Below are 16,118 nucleotides of genomic sequence, written 5' to 3'. Positions count from 1 at the left end.
TATAAAAATATATTATTTGAAATCAAAAGAGTTATATACTATGATAGTATTTTTTTATAATGAATCTAGTAACATCAAACTAATGTTGTCAATCTATGACTTTTTTGCTATTGATGATCAAAACTAAAGAAGTTCGACTTAGGACAAACATAAATTGACTTATATTTAGGATATGAGGGAGCAGTACTTTTGATCATGAATCTACAAATATCATTTTGATACAACAATTAATTGTAAGTATTTTTGTATATGTCAACAGTCAATTTTTAAAAAGTTCAATTGCATGAATTACATAGGGCAAAACATTTGTGCATATTCCGCACTGAGGTGGACTGATTACTTTTAAGTTTTAATTTAGACCTCTACTCAATGGCAGGCAGATAGGTGATTGCGATGCGATTAGAAGTTGATCAATCAAGATTCATGAGTTGATCGACAATGTAGTGTCATGACCAGAACCTGTACTTGCAGTCGACCCTTAAAAAGTGACCTCGCTGATAGATCAGGCATCTATTTCTTGAATCGATACTAGTATTAGTTAATGGCAGTGCAAATATAGTGGTTGGTGTCATGGCGTGTCGTGCATGTTCGGGTTCCTTTTGTGCGATGGTGTTGGTGTGTTAGTTTGTGCTAATCGGTATTTCTCCTCTTTATTTCTTTCTGTAACCATGTAGCTAAGTGCGAGTGTCAGCTACCTATCGGTGTCTCCGTTACATTGATGTCGCAACTGAACCCGTCCGGAGTACATTCCGACACTCTGACGTGACGCTGGTGTCTTAACAGAGAGTGAACGCTGAACAGTGTTAAGGAATATATTGTAGCACTAGCTAGTCATGTAATTCGATCTGACAATATATGGTCTAGCACCTAGCTGCCATGTACGAAACGAACGTTGGTCGCGATGCTGGTGTTCTGTCGTAACAAACATGTGCCCGAGTCAAAGACCATCTGTTCTTTTTCGTTTTGGCTACAAACTTGCTCAAATTCAGAAACAAATCCCATGTATCTGACGAAGTGTATATCTGCTGCTACAGCAAGCGACAGGCTATGCACAACTGCCGGTCTTGGCCGGCTTGGTTGGTCTGAGTAAAACACCGCGAGTCTTGGCGAGGAATAAATGGGCACCGTCATGCACTGTAGCGAGATGAGATGCATGCACTGAAGAATAAACGGTCCCTGAATTTGGTCCCGCTAAGATCGACGGACCACACTAGCGGCTAGCCTGACGATGCCTTTGCTCTGCTTTGCATGCAGAGTCCGTCCCCCTATCACAGTGGGCTCGGCCCCCTCGTGCACGCACGCGCCCCGGTCCCCCGATCACAGTGGGCTCTGGAGCCTCCTGCACGCCGTCGTCGCACTGGTGGCCCATGGCGAACTACCGTCCTGCATGCAGGGTTTAAAAATTCGTTTGACAATCGAAATGCGGAGGTGAGCGAATTCACGAAATTTGAAAAATTCAGTGAGAATTTGACCGAATTTGCTGATCAAACTGGTTTGATCGTAGCAAAAAACTACCGAATCAACCTAGCGAAAACCGATCGAATTCAACTGAAAATCGACAAAATTTTCTGCATTGACCGCATTCCGGTAAATTAGTCGAAAACCGTTCAAATTTCTCGATTTACTGAGAGCATTTATTGAATTTTATTAAAGTTTAAGAAAATCCAAAAAATCACAAAAAATCAGAAAAAGTAGAAACAAATATGACATGACATTTGTTATATTTTGTTTAGTCTCTACCATCTACTCCACTCATATATCTATATAATTTTTCATTCCATTGTAAATCATTTTTTATTGGGAAAATTATGTAAATACCATCGCAAAATCGCCTTTGCTGAAAAATACCATCACAAAGTTCATATGTTGGAAACTACCATCGCAAACACGAATATTACTGGAAAATACTATCTCCATCCATATTTTCATCCAGCTCCAACATTAGAGGCAAAAAAATGTCATTCTTGCCTTTGTCCCTGCTCTCTCCGTCCCTCCTCGCTTTCTTCTCCACCGAGCGGAGCAACCAGCACCTTGCACTTGGCGTGCTCTGAGCACCCGCCCTACACCATCCCTCGGCATGTTGGGCTCCTTGAACCGCCACCGTGGCAGCACGATGAGCTGCTTGTCGGAGGCGCCCTGGCCAACGGAGGCCAAGTTCATGTTGTAGTTGAGCGTGTACCCGACCATGGGGACGAAGCAGCAGAGCAGGAGGAAGAGGAGGAAGGGGAGCAAGTAGATGACGATGTTCCAGGCGAGCAGGTCGATGCAGAGCGCATACAGCCTCAGCGCGTGTCGAACACCCACACGTTGCCCATCACGAACCACATCGCGAAGAACAGCTCCAAGAATTCCCTCACCTTGTTCATCAGATACGGGACGGTGGTGCCAATAGAGGAGCGGGAGGCTGAGCATGTTGCTGACGTTGTATGCGGTGACCCGGAGGCAGAGTGGCCACGCGGGGTCCTCCTTTGGGGAGGTGACGACGATGGCGGTGGTCAGGACCATCTACGTGATGATGACGTCGAGCTCGATGGCGAGCCAGCCGGGCGAGTTGAAGGGGTTGGAACCGTGAGGACCCCAGAGGGAGGTCGCACGAAGGGTTCTAGGACGAATCCCGTCGGATCCCCCTCGAATCCCCGCCGAATCGGGCACGCCGAGCCTCTTTCCCAACTTCGGCGCTTCTCTCCGCCCCCCCCCACCCACCCACCGACGAACCGTCACATCCGAGATCCTCCTCACTATTCAAACATGTGGTTAGCATCCCTCGACATCCCTTTTGCTTGTGCGCACGCTAGTTTGGCCCAGGCCCATCTCTGGCATGGTCGTCCACGTTGACAAAGCCGCTGTCGCCGCTATGTGCTCGCCGCCAGCCATCTTCTGGTCGGGCCTGCCAGCCGAGCCCCACCCAAACGGATTCCCCGTGTTGCGCTCTTGCTTTTGGCACCCTCGGCTGGGCTATTTGGGCTGCTGCTCTCTAGCAGCGAGGGCAAGTCGAGCCGTCGGTGCTCCCCTGCTACTCCTCCTTAGCCCCCCCCCCTCTCTGGAGCAAACGAGTTGAGGCAGGCTGCGTGAAGCACACCGGCGGCAAGCGTTGTACGATCCTGCCCCGCAGATGGGCATCATCCTGGGCGTTTGGTCCTGCACACGCGATGATTCCGTGCTCCAGTGTGCTCGATTGAAGAAGAGAGGTGGAAGAAGGGCACTTTGGTCATTCCGCGCTCACTTAACAGCAGATGGACAGTAGAAGTGACGGTAGTAGCATTTTGCAACACACGCCCAACTTTGCGACGGTAGTTTTCAACTCGTGAACTTTTCGATGGTATTTTTTAGTAAAGATGATTTTGTGATGGCATTTACATAATTTTCCCTTTTCTATTTGATGAATGTCAAAATTCCATTTCTATTTTGTATGATTTGGTATTAGTGGTTTGGAATCATTTTACTAATTTAAAAATCATGAAACCAATTTCTATGTAAAAAAAGAAATATGATAGCAATAAAATTCATTACAAACTTTATCACTCACTCCATCCAGCTGAGCCGAAACTAACTATTCGCACTGTGCATTCGGCCCGTTTCGATCTTTTTAAATTTTTGTCTTGTTTTCAATCCATCAATGTTTTAGCACATATATTCTGATGCAAACGACATTTTTTAAAACTTTTTTCACACATAGTCTTAGAATTATCTCTAGTTTTTTATGATTTTTTTTATTTTTTTAAATCTGATTTGAATTTTTTAATTCAAATACGAATTTCAGTCTCATTATAGAACTGGACGACACCGAATTAACCCAAGTTCATGATTTTCGATCGGTTTTCATCGAATTTGCGAACCCTGCCTGCATGCCGTCGTCGCACTGGTGGTCCGCGTGCCTAGGCGGAGCGTATGAATCGAGAGATAGCCCCCCTCGTCCGCCCAGTGGATGCGATGTATATGAAGTTATGAACGCGCAGGCATGAATAGTTCTTCCACAAACAGTTTCACTTAGCTTGTAGTCTGTACTTAAGCAGAAATTTGCAAATCAAATCAGGCGTGTAGTCGTGTACAGCATGTCACTGACTCACTGTACAGTATGTGTATGCATGACAACTATGGGGCGTGTTAGACGATGGAACAGTACTTGCCGGTTACAGTGGCTATCTGAACTTACAAGTCAATCCTCGAGTGCGGCAACAATAGTGCTCAATTTTTTACCTTTTTTTCCTCAATACATGAACACAGGAACTAGACTCACCAGATATGAATTAGACGGCTTTATATTAAGAAAAAATATATGTTCAAGTTTACATGGAAGATAAATCGAATTTAGATGGTCTAGCATACATCCTTAACTAAAAGCTAGCCTTAGTTAGTTCGGAAGCGCGCATATGCAGGCAATGCAAGCCAATTAGTACTCAGCATAAGCATGCTATGTTTCTGTTTTAACCATATGTGCTCCGACACTCGCTAGAATTTAGTGGCCTAGTGAGTCTTACCGTCGTGAACAGTAACTTTATTTCTGTAATACCCCCGCATCTTCTATGCAAGTAGTCTTCCCTCTGCAAATAATGAACCAGCTCTAAACAGACTTAACTAACTTCTTGAGTATGGACATACACATTTTAAGAATATTGCACAAGATTCATACTTACTACTAGCTAGAAAAAGAAATTATTTCTAAAACAAATGAAATTATATACGTCCAAGTGACTGGCAGCTTCACAGCAGCGAAAACTGCCCAATGAAATTGGTGAGGGAAGGAAAATGTAAAGCGTGCTAGTCTCACGAACTGCACCTTTGGTAATGAATTAGATCATCTAGGGAAAGCAAAGAAGCATTGACACGAAAAATATGAACATTATTAGCCATGTTAGACTTGCTAAGCCCTCTCGAGCATTCCATCGAACAGCTCATGGGCGGCTCGCAGCACTTGCAGACGTGCCACAGCCTTAAGCGCTGAAGTACCACGATAATGGCTTCCTGTGCCTTGGTCCTTCTCTGTTCCCAGGGGCGGACTCAGCTTATAGGAGCGGGCCACGAGTTCTCACTTATTTTTTGTTAATTCAGTGGATTGTAGATGGTTTTTTACTGTAGCTTCAGTATTAATGTGACTACCAGGCCACCGCTCGATTTCTGGGCTAGGTCCGCTCCTGACTGTTCCGACCCGCAAAACCCCGCGCAGGGGCTGTCAGGACAGAGACAATTACCTACTTGGCAACAGTTTTGCACTTTATCACAGAAGATTTGGTGAAGTTCTTCTGATGCAATGGAGCAATTCCAATCACTGCAGCAAACAAGTTTTGTCACCAGTTATATATTGATAAGTTTGAAGAAAATCTAGTTCTCTTGAAAAGAGACAATCCTTATCTACAAGAACCATTTTTCATTGCTAGTTTTGTCAGAGGATTAAAGCAAGATATCAAGCAATTTGTGATCTGTCATACAAGTCGATTCTGATAACTACTTTCTTATGCTGACAACATACATTATGTTTAAACATATATTGACAAATATTGCACAAAATGTGTTATTAGTTTATACCCGATATGAAGTTTAGAGTTTTGTACTAAAGCACTGAAGCAAAAACCTAGTCCGGGTCATTAACATCACAAATGTAGCATGAAGTCAAGAACACAAAATTGTGCGAGTAGGAAATAACGCGACACAAAAACATGTAAGAGACCATCCTGAAACTTAGACTACAGCCATTTGAATGGGACACAGTTGATTTTGGAACTACCATCGAAAGCAGCAGTTAGCCAACATATTCAGCTGTCATACATTTCAAATAGAACTTTTTGAAAACACAATCAGGCCCGTAGCAACACGGGAGGTACACAAAGTGCAGAATGTTCTTCATCCATATTCAATAACTCTAATAGCAAGAGAAGGTAGCATATCAACACACTTACTGTTGTATTGTATTTAATTAGGCAATCCATACAATAGCCATTGTCACTGAATTCTAGATCCTGATCTATAAATGAATTATAGCATATCTGTAAGAACGAAGTTATGCTAACTTCCTATGCTGATAATGAAGATATTTTTAAAAGATATGTCGACAAATTTACCATAACTGATCTTACACGATTTGTTTTATTCCATAACACCCGATACAGAATTTAGAGCTTTGTACTGCAACATTAAAGCCTAGATCCATGTGTTAACTAGCAATTGCAGTAAGAACAGAAAATTGTATGAGTAGGAAAGAATGGGAAGACAGAAATATTGAAAGAAACCATCCTGAATCTTAGACTACACTCTGCAGCCATTTTAATAGAACATGGTAGATTTTGAAATTACCATCGAAGACAACGGTTAGCCAACATATTAACCTGTCATACATTTCTGTGGTCCCTTTTCCACAAGCCTCAAAAGGGGAGATTGTAACCTAATTTCAGTTAGGCATTCCGCACAACAGCCACTGACATTGAATCCTAGATCCTAAACTGTCAGTGCAATATTGCATATCTATAAGAACACAGTTATTCGAATTCCTACACTGGTGATAAAGATTATTTTAAAAAAAGTATTGATTTTTTTATAATAGCTAATCTTGCATGACTCTTTTATTACATAATACCCGGTACAAACTACAACATTAGATCAAAAGCTTAGCCTCCTACATTAATATCACAATTGCAGCAAGAACACAAAATCGTGTCAGTAGGAAACAACAGAAAAACAAAAACATGTAAGAAACCATCCTGAATGTTAGACTACAGCCATTTCAATAGGATAAGGTTGATTCTGTAATCACCATAAAAAGCATCAGTTAGGCAACACATTCAACTGTGAAACATTTATGTCACCTCTTTAACACAAGCTTCAAACGTACAGGATCCTGTAGCCTAATTTGCAGATACGTGAAGTTACTGGGGTTACTACTAGGAAAAAATAAACATGATATACAAGGTGGACACATCTCCCAATACAGAGAAAATTAAGTTCTAATTCTGATTTCTACAATTAGCAGCGAGGGTTTGCTTGGAAGCTCTAGGGTTTGCTTGGAAGCTCTAGTCGCTGACTCGCTGAGTGCTACGACTAGTTCAGAGGGTCCCATATTGTTGGTAACTGAACGAAATCATTCAATAATTGTTCAGGCAGAATCAAAATAGTGAAGAAAACACAGCACAGCACTAGCAGTCGGAATTTTCTTGGTCCTGGCTATCCTATTGTTCTGACTGAACTTATTTATAAATTTCACTTCAGTTTGAATGGTCAAGTTCAGCCAGGTTACTCCCAGGAACCAGCACATTCTGTTGATTCCTCTTTGTGTTTTCTCCTTTTTTAGCATAGATGGACTAGGCGGCGTTTTTTTGCCGATCCGCCGTTTGTGGGCCGGCGTTTTTTGGTTTCCTCGTGTAAATACACTCTATTTCTCTCTTAATGGATCCCGGCAGTGCTCCTGCAGTTTCCACGAAAAAAGATCGGCAAAAACTAAGGCCAACAGAAAAGCAATAGACTGCATGTAATAACAAATATTGTGCCCAAGTAAAAATGGAAGGTAACGCAGCAATTACCGGTCGAGATTCAGGAACTTGGGGAATTCCGTTGGAAGGAAGTGCACGAAGAAATATGGTTTAGCCTTGACCATGTCAGCGTCATCAGTAAAAAGACCTTCCTTCCCAGTGATGCACGGAACAACCGAGCCGACCACTTGCTTGGCGCTCGAGTCAATGGTAATCAGCGAGAACTTGCCAACCTCGTGTGCCCAATCAAACAATACAAGGTGCGCAATATTGGGCTTATCCATATTCAGCAACGGGAGCATCATAACCTCACATGGGAGACATGCAGGGGGGTTTGTATCCCACAGTTCATCTGCTTTGACTGCAACATGCTCAGTCCACTGCGTGCCATCATTCTCTGTTCTGGTCAATGTCCGGGAGGTTATGGTGAAACCAGTGCCGGGAGCCATCCCGCCTAAACCCTCTCTATCATCACGGGCAACATCAACTAATACCAACCGGCTACCACTTTCAGTGACGCACAAGCTGCGGTACAACTCCTTGGTGAGGATGACGGATGGGGAAGCTATCCCGAGGGAAACGGAGGTAGGAGATCTTGGGGCTGTCTCCACAGACGTCGTCGCAGAACAAGATGCATTGGTCATAGTTCACCCAGCACAAGGAATTCTTGAAGGGAACCACATGGTTCGTCACCCAGTAGAACAAATCGAAGTGTTCGTCGTCCTGTACTGGATTGGCAGGTGCTTGATCTCCCACTTGTCACCACCATCAATAGAATCATCAGCGCTGGATGATGACAGCACGGACGAGCGGAGCACCCACAGATGAGCAGACAGTGTCGAAGATGTGTCAGACCTGCGTATGGCCAGATACGCCACGACGAACTCTTCGCCACGGCACAATAGACCAACAGCCAGAGCCTCCAAGGGGCGCGTAATTTGACTGCCACTGGCTGCCACTGACAAACTCTTACAATACACTATCACCGTACCAATTTTCAGTCGTTCTGATTTTGGCTGTCACTGACTGAACACTGAAAGATTCGATCCTGATTACTTCAGAAACACCGGATTTTTTCTGAATGAAAAACAAAATTATGAACACCGGATTATCCGCTGTTTCTAATATACACATCAGATATATGCACCGGATCTTTTCAAGGATAACTGAGCTAACTCAAAGAGCACCGGATGATCAGCTGAGATTCAAGAAGGAAGCATTGGATCATCCGGTGAGAAGATAAAGTTTCTACTAAACTAAAATCTTGCACTAAGTTCAAATTTCAAATCAACACACAACAAAAACAAATGTTTGGACTAGCTTGAGTTAAGCCACTCTGTCAAACACTAATTTGCAAATATTTACCAAAAAGGTTATAGCATACATAATTTTGCAATAGGCAATAAGAACCAAAGAATGGGGAGAAAAACTCCAAGAAAATGTATGAGTCATATTGCCTATGAATTAAAGATTAAGACTTTAAATTCGGTAGGACATGACTCAATATACATTAAGCACTTACATCTTTATAATCACAACTCATAGAGGTGTATATTCACATCGAGAGCGAACAACAATCTCAAAGAGTGATATCCCCATTTGTAATCTTTCTACCACTAATGCACATACAATGCAGAACAAGTGCATAAATTTAAACATAAGTGCAAGTTATATGTTATACGAATGCATAACATAAAATAAATCTATCTTGTCATATTACTTCCATTCTCAAGCTTCTTTATGGTGAACCCATCAACATGCCTTGAGAGAAATTAAGGGACCACCATCTCAAGCAAAACCCATGTTCACCACTATCTTCAGAATGTTAGACAAGCACTTATCATGAATTGCATCTATATGACAAATCATCACATGATGTTAGAAGCATATAACACATTCAACTCACGTCGTAATCTACAAAAGGTTGCTTCATCTAGTGATTCTGTGAAGATATCCGTCAATTGATATTCCGACCAAACAACACTAAGAGAGATATCATTATTAGACACATGATCTCTAAGGACTGATGGCGAATATAATGTGCTTTGTGCAAGAGTGTTGAACGGGATTGTTTGCAATTTTTACGGCACTCTCGTTGTCACAAAGAAGTGAAAACTTCTCTAGATGAACACTAAAGTCTAACAAGGTTTACTTCATATAAAGGATTTGAGCACAACATTCTCTGGCGGCTATGTATTTGGCTTCCGCGGTGGACAAGGTTACGGAGTTGTGCTTCTTAGAAGACCATGAAACTAGGGATCACCCTAGCAAGTGACATCCATCTGAAGTACTCTTGCGATCCACATGTCATCTGGCAAAGTCCGAATCCGAGTATCCCAAGAGTAAGAAACTAGCACATTTTGGGTACCACAAGCATATGCTAGGTGTATACTTTAGGTATCTAAGGATTCTTTTAACCGTGCTAAGATTCAATTCCTTAGGATTAGCTTGAAAACGAGCGCACATGCATACACTAAATATAATATCGAGCCTAGATGCGGTAACGTAAAGAAGTGACCCAATCATATAACGATAAAGCTTTTGGTCAACCGATTTACCCATTTCAACCAAGTCGAGATGTCCATTTGTAGGCATTAAAGTATTGATTGGCTTGCAATCATCCATCTTGAACTTCATGAGAATGACCCTCGTATACTTCTCTTGATGGATGAATACCCCTTACTTCAATTGCTTGATTTGAAATTCAAGGAAGTAGTTGAGCTCACCAATCATCGACATCTCAAACTCCCTAGACATCATGTCACCAAATTTCTTGTAAAACTTTTTGTTAGTTGACCCAAATATAATATCATCAATATAAATTTGACACAAGAAAAGCTCATTATAGATGATCTTTGTGAACAATGTGGTGTCCACTCTCGCGATCTTGAATCCTTGTTGATGAGGAGGTCACGTAGGTGTTTGTAACAAGCTCTTGGGGCTTGCTTGAGTCCATAAAGCGTCTTGTGCAACCTATAGATATGATTAGGATATCTAAAATTTTCAAAATCGGGGGTTGTTCAACATAAACAAGTTCATTGATGAAGCTATTTAAGAATGCAGTCTTCACATCTATTTGATAAAGCTTAAAGTCATGATATGAAGAAAATGCAAAAAGGATATGAATGCCCTCAAACCATGCCACGGGAGCGAATATTTCGCCAAAATCCAACCTTCAACTTATGCAAATCTTTGCGCAACTAGTCTTGCCTTATTGCGTACCACCATACCATGTTCATCTTGCTTGTTGCGGAAGACCCACTTGGTTCCAATTACATTCTTATCTTGAGGCCTTTCTTCAAGAATCTATACTTCATTGCGGGTAAAGTTGTTGAGTTCTTTTTGCATAGCCATTACCAAATCTGGATCCTTAAGAGCCTCATCTACATGTGTGGGTTCCAAACAAGAGACAAACGAGTAATATTCACAAAATGAAGCATATTGACGAGAGAGAGTTTGTACTCCCCTAGATCGACTTCCAATGATCAAGTTAATGGGGGGATCCTTGAAAATATACATATGCTTCACTTGTGATTCTTGAGGTGTATCTTGCGGTGGTGCAACATCTTGAACTTGAGCTTCCTCTTGAGAAATATGGACATCGTGTGATGAAAGTGGTTGATCATCCTTGTCATCATCTTTATCAACTTGGGGCGCCATGAAGGTGTGTGGAATTGAAGTAGAAGGTATATTTTCATCATCCTCCTTAGGCTTGATATCCCCAATTGACATATTCTTCATTGCATCTCTTAAGGGTTCATCACCTACATCATCAAAAAAACACCTACTCCTTGAGAGCCATTAGATTCATCAAACTCTACATCACATGTTTCTTCAACAAAACCGGTAACATTGTTGAATACTCGATATGCTTTGGAGTTAGATGCATAACCAACAACAAAACCAATATTGCAATGTTTTTCAAACTTTCCTAGTTGTCCTATTTTCTCGAGATAAAACACTTACATCCGAACATCCGGAAGTATGAGATATTAGGCTTCCTCCCAATCAAAAACTCATATAGCGTCTTCTTCAATAGTCGGTGGAGGTACACTCGGTTAGATGCATGACACGTCATGTTGATTGCTTTCGCCCAAAATTTCTCCGACGCACCATACTCATCCAACATTTCTCTTGCAAGAGTGATCAAGGTCTTGTTCTTCCTCTCCACCACGCCATTTTATTGAGGGATGTAGGTTGATGAGAACTCATACTTGATGCCTCTATCATCACAAATTTTTTCAATATATGTGTTCTTAAACTCCGTGTTGTTGTCACTCTGAATCTTCACAAGTATGACCTCAAATTCATTTTGAGCCCTCTTTGTGAACTTCTTGAAGATCCCAACTATCTTGCTCTTGTCATCTAGAAAGAAAATTCAAGTGTATCTTGTATAATCATCAACAATGACAAGGTAATAGAGGTTACCACCAAGACTTTTGTAGGTAGTTGGTTTGAAGAGATCCATATGTAGTAGCTCTAAGGATCTTGATGTAGACATCATGGACTTGTATGGATGTGAGCTTACAATTTGCTTTCCCGCTTGGTAAACGCTACACAACTTGTCCTTTCCGAATACAACACCTTTCAAACCAACTATCATTCCGTTCTTGAACACCTTCTTGAGTTGGCTCATTCCAATGTGTGCAAGTCGACGATGCCAAAGCCAACCAATAGATATCTTGGTGAAGAGGCATGTAGTCAAACTAGCTTCATTAGAGGAGAAACCCACAAGCTATATATGCTCATGTCTAAAGCCTTTAAAGATTAGATCATTATACTTCTGGTTAGTTATGATAATGTCAACATCGTTAAATAAGCATGTGAAGTCTAAATCACATAGTTGAGCTACAGAAAGCAAATTAAACATAAGCGACTCTACTAAAAGAATATTGGAAATAGAGAGATCATTGGAGATTGCTATCTTACCCAAACCTACCATATTTGCCTTAGAATTATCACCAAAAGTGACTTTGTCATGATTGCCCACGTCATCTTTATATTGCTGATCATATGTTATATACATCCATTATCAAGCACCCAATACTTTTCATCGGTTTTGTAGTTCACCTACACACATGAGATCAAGCTTTTTGTTTAGGTACCCAACCAAATTTGGTACCTTTGAAGTGACTCACAAGAGCTTTAGGCACCTAAATTTGCCTAGGAAGTTTTCACTTACCTTGAGTTTCAATGAATTTAGTCATGATTTTTCCACTTTTAAGTTTATACAATAGAAAATGATGATCGTTAAAAGTAGACTTTTACTTAGAAGGCAAAGTAGGAAGGGGTTTGGTAGGAATTGGACACTCCCTTGTGTGGTGACTGGTGGCTTCACAATATTGGCAATATAAACCAACTTCTTTGATGAAGCAATTATTGATCTCTGGTGACTTGATGATCTTTTCAACCGGGTTTGGGAAGCATATAAGGTCTCTCTTGTTGTAGTACAATGCATTCTTCATGAGAATTTTCTTGTGCTTGTACTCCCTCTTAGTTAACCGGGTCACACATGTATTTAGATTTGCAATCTCCTCTTTGAGATCTTGCTCCCTTGCATAGTTAATCTTAAAAGATGATATATTATCACATGAAGACGAGCATGGTATATCAAAAAGATCATCACAAGAACTAGATGCATTGACCTTAACAACATCAATAGTAGGCAATTTATTCATGCTAGATTTAATGGCATCAAATGCTAACTCAAGTTCTTGATATTTGCATTTCAAATCTACATGCTTAAGCTTAAGCTTAAGCTTCTTGTTGCACTCTTCAAGAGACTTGCTAAATGCAACTACTTCATCATGTTTTTTAAGCAAATTATTATATTTAGCAAGTAAATCATAATCATTAGAGCTAAGATTAGCATTAACATTATCAAGAGACTTGACCTTAGCTTTTTGCTTATTGATAATAGTAGCATAGTCATTTATTAGCTTAGATAGATTATTAGGAGAAAGACCATCATCATCACTATTACCCTCTTCCTCACTACTCACCTTGTTGTTACCTTTTTTCATGAGGCACATATGTGGTGGAGGTAGAGATGGATCATCATTGGTGATGGCGAGGCCCGCAGGGTTGTTGTCTTCATCATCGCTTGAATTATCACTTGAGCTTTCGCCGAAGACCCATTCACCAACAATGTAGGCCTTGAGGCCTCCACCCTTCTTATTGAAGAGTTTCTTCTTCCTCTTGTCTTGATCCTTCTTCTTGTGCTTATCCTTATCCTTAATTGCATCAATCTTTTTAGACTTGTTCTTGTTTCTCTTCTCGGGATGAGGGCGATGATATATGGCTAAGGTTACCTCAATTGTAGCACTTCTTCTTGTCTCCGTCACCGAACTTGTTAAATTTGTTTGGACAAATTTTTTTTTTCTTGGGATCATAATTGTAGCCCTTCTTGTGAAACTTCTAGATCATCCTTGTGGTTCTTCTCATGAGAAGAGCAAGTTCGGTGTCGGAGTCGTCATCATCATCTTTATCGTTTTTACTTGATGATGAGATTTCTCATCATCTTCTTCTTGTCAACCATATTTTCCTTGAGGGCAAGACTTTTCTTGGATGAAGACTCATGATCTCCAAACAAGAACATCTCATGAGCACATATCTTCCCAACGGCATCGGTGATGATCATGTCATTGATGTTCCTTTCATGAAGAAGAGAGATAACAATGTTGTATTGTGGCTTATGAAGTACCATCAAGATCCTACGAATAACGTCTTCTTGAGACAATTGAGTGAGTTCAAGAGAATTGATTTCTTCCACAATCATATTCATGCGACAATACATATCATTGCATAACTCATCAGGAAGCATCTTGAATTAATTAAGAGCATTCATAAGCACATGATATCATTCCTCACGAATTTTCTTATAACTCTCATGAATTTCACAAAGAGCGGTCCAAATCTCATTAGCGAATTCCTTGCTCCTAACTCTAGAGAAAACCTCTTCACTAATTCTATCAAATATAGCATTCTTTGCCTTAGCATTCCATTTAACTTGATGGTCGGTAAAAGTTTGATCAAACTCAATGGAGGTGGCTAGCCAAATTTCGGGGGGAAATAGCCTCAAGATAGCTCGCCATGCAAACTTTTCAATAGACGAAGTTCTTTCTCTCAAACTTTGGCATGCTACTTCCAGTCCCCGGGGCCATTGCTCTAGGATTTTAAGTCTATGAAGAGCACGAGGCTCTGATACTAATTGAAAAGTTAGAATGGCCCAAGAGGGGGGTGAATTAGGCAATTAAAAACTTCTACCAAAACCTAGAACAAATAACAACCTTAGCCTAGATGAAAAGAGATGCAACTACACGAACAAGCTAAGAGAAGGCAACAAAACAAGCAAACAAAGACACTAAAAACTGTGGAATTGAAAGCTTGCAATAATGTAAATGCGCAAATTAAATAGCAGAATAGTAAAGAGATGGACAAGAGAACACCAGATTTTTTCCCGATGTATCGAAGAGTTGGCACTCCCCTTAGTCCTCGTTGGAGTATCCACCAAGGATATCGCTCCCCTTAAGTCATCAAGACTCAAGTGTTCCCTCGTGATTGTCACTTCTCTATCTACGAATTAGCGGGCATCAAACCAACTACATAGCTTTTTCGGGACTCTCATAAGAACTCCAAGAGCTCACCAAGAACACCTCCAATCACCAAGACCGATTAGGTGTTGCCAACCACCAAGAGTAGCAAGCCAATAGCTTCACTTGATCAAGATCAAGCCTAGACTACAGCTAGATGAACACTTGCTACTCTCCAAACACTAATGATGTCCTTATCTTCAATTAGGGATTTGAAAATCAACTCAAATGCTCGCTCTTGCTTCTTGATGACACAAACAGTGTATGAACTCCTCTGGTTCACTAGAGAGCAGAATGAAACCTAGTGGAGGGGTATTTATAGGTCAAAACTCCAAATTTTAGCTATTGCCTAACCACCCATTTTTTCTGTTAACACCGGATTATCCGGTGAGTATCTCCTTCCTCACACTGGATAATCTATTGAGTACAAATTTCAATCTCCACTGTTCCAGCTGTCATTAGCCGTTACTGCTGAGAAATAGTCCGGTGCCATCATCCGATGAACACTGACCTAACACCGGACCATCCTGTGCCTACAAACAAGCCAAACTGCTTGTTGTAACCCTCTCTGAAAAATATGCTCCAGTGATGATTTCAATATCATCATTGGACTATCCGGTGGATTAAACTTCTTCTGCCCTCAAAATCTTCTCTAGTAGAAAAGCTCTGGTGTACACACTTGTCCATCACCGGACTATCCGATGAGTGGAACTCCTTCGAACCAATTGAAACAACCATCTCTAGAAATATTGCTCCGGTGATATTTTCTTGCCTTCACCGGACCATTCGGTGATTGAAGTTTTTTCTGCCACCAGAAACTGTTCTCTGCAAGAATTGGTCTGGTGTACACACCATATTCACCGGACCATGCGGTGAACTGAGCTTCAAACTTCTTCACTTGGAATCTCCTTTGGAATAAATAATCCGGTGAGTTAAACTTTATTTTTCCTTGCAATTCCACTTATGCTGAAATTAGTTCGGTGCTCTCACCACACTAACACCGGACTGTCCGATGGAACACTTCTAACAATTTTGGACACGTGTCACCCAGAAAATCATCCGGTGATTC

The sequence above is a fragment of the Phragmites australis genome, chromosome 11 (genome assembly GCF_958298935.1).
Source record: "Phragmites australis chromosome 11, lpPhrAust1.1, whole genome shotgun sequence".
NCBI lineage: Eukaryota > Viridiplantae > Streptophyta > Magnoliopsida > Poales > Poaceae > Phragmites > Phragmites australis.
Note: the sequence above shows the minus strand (reverse complement) of the source record.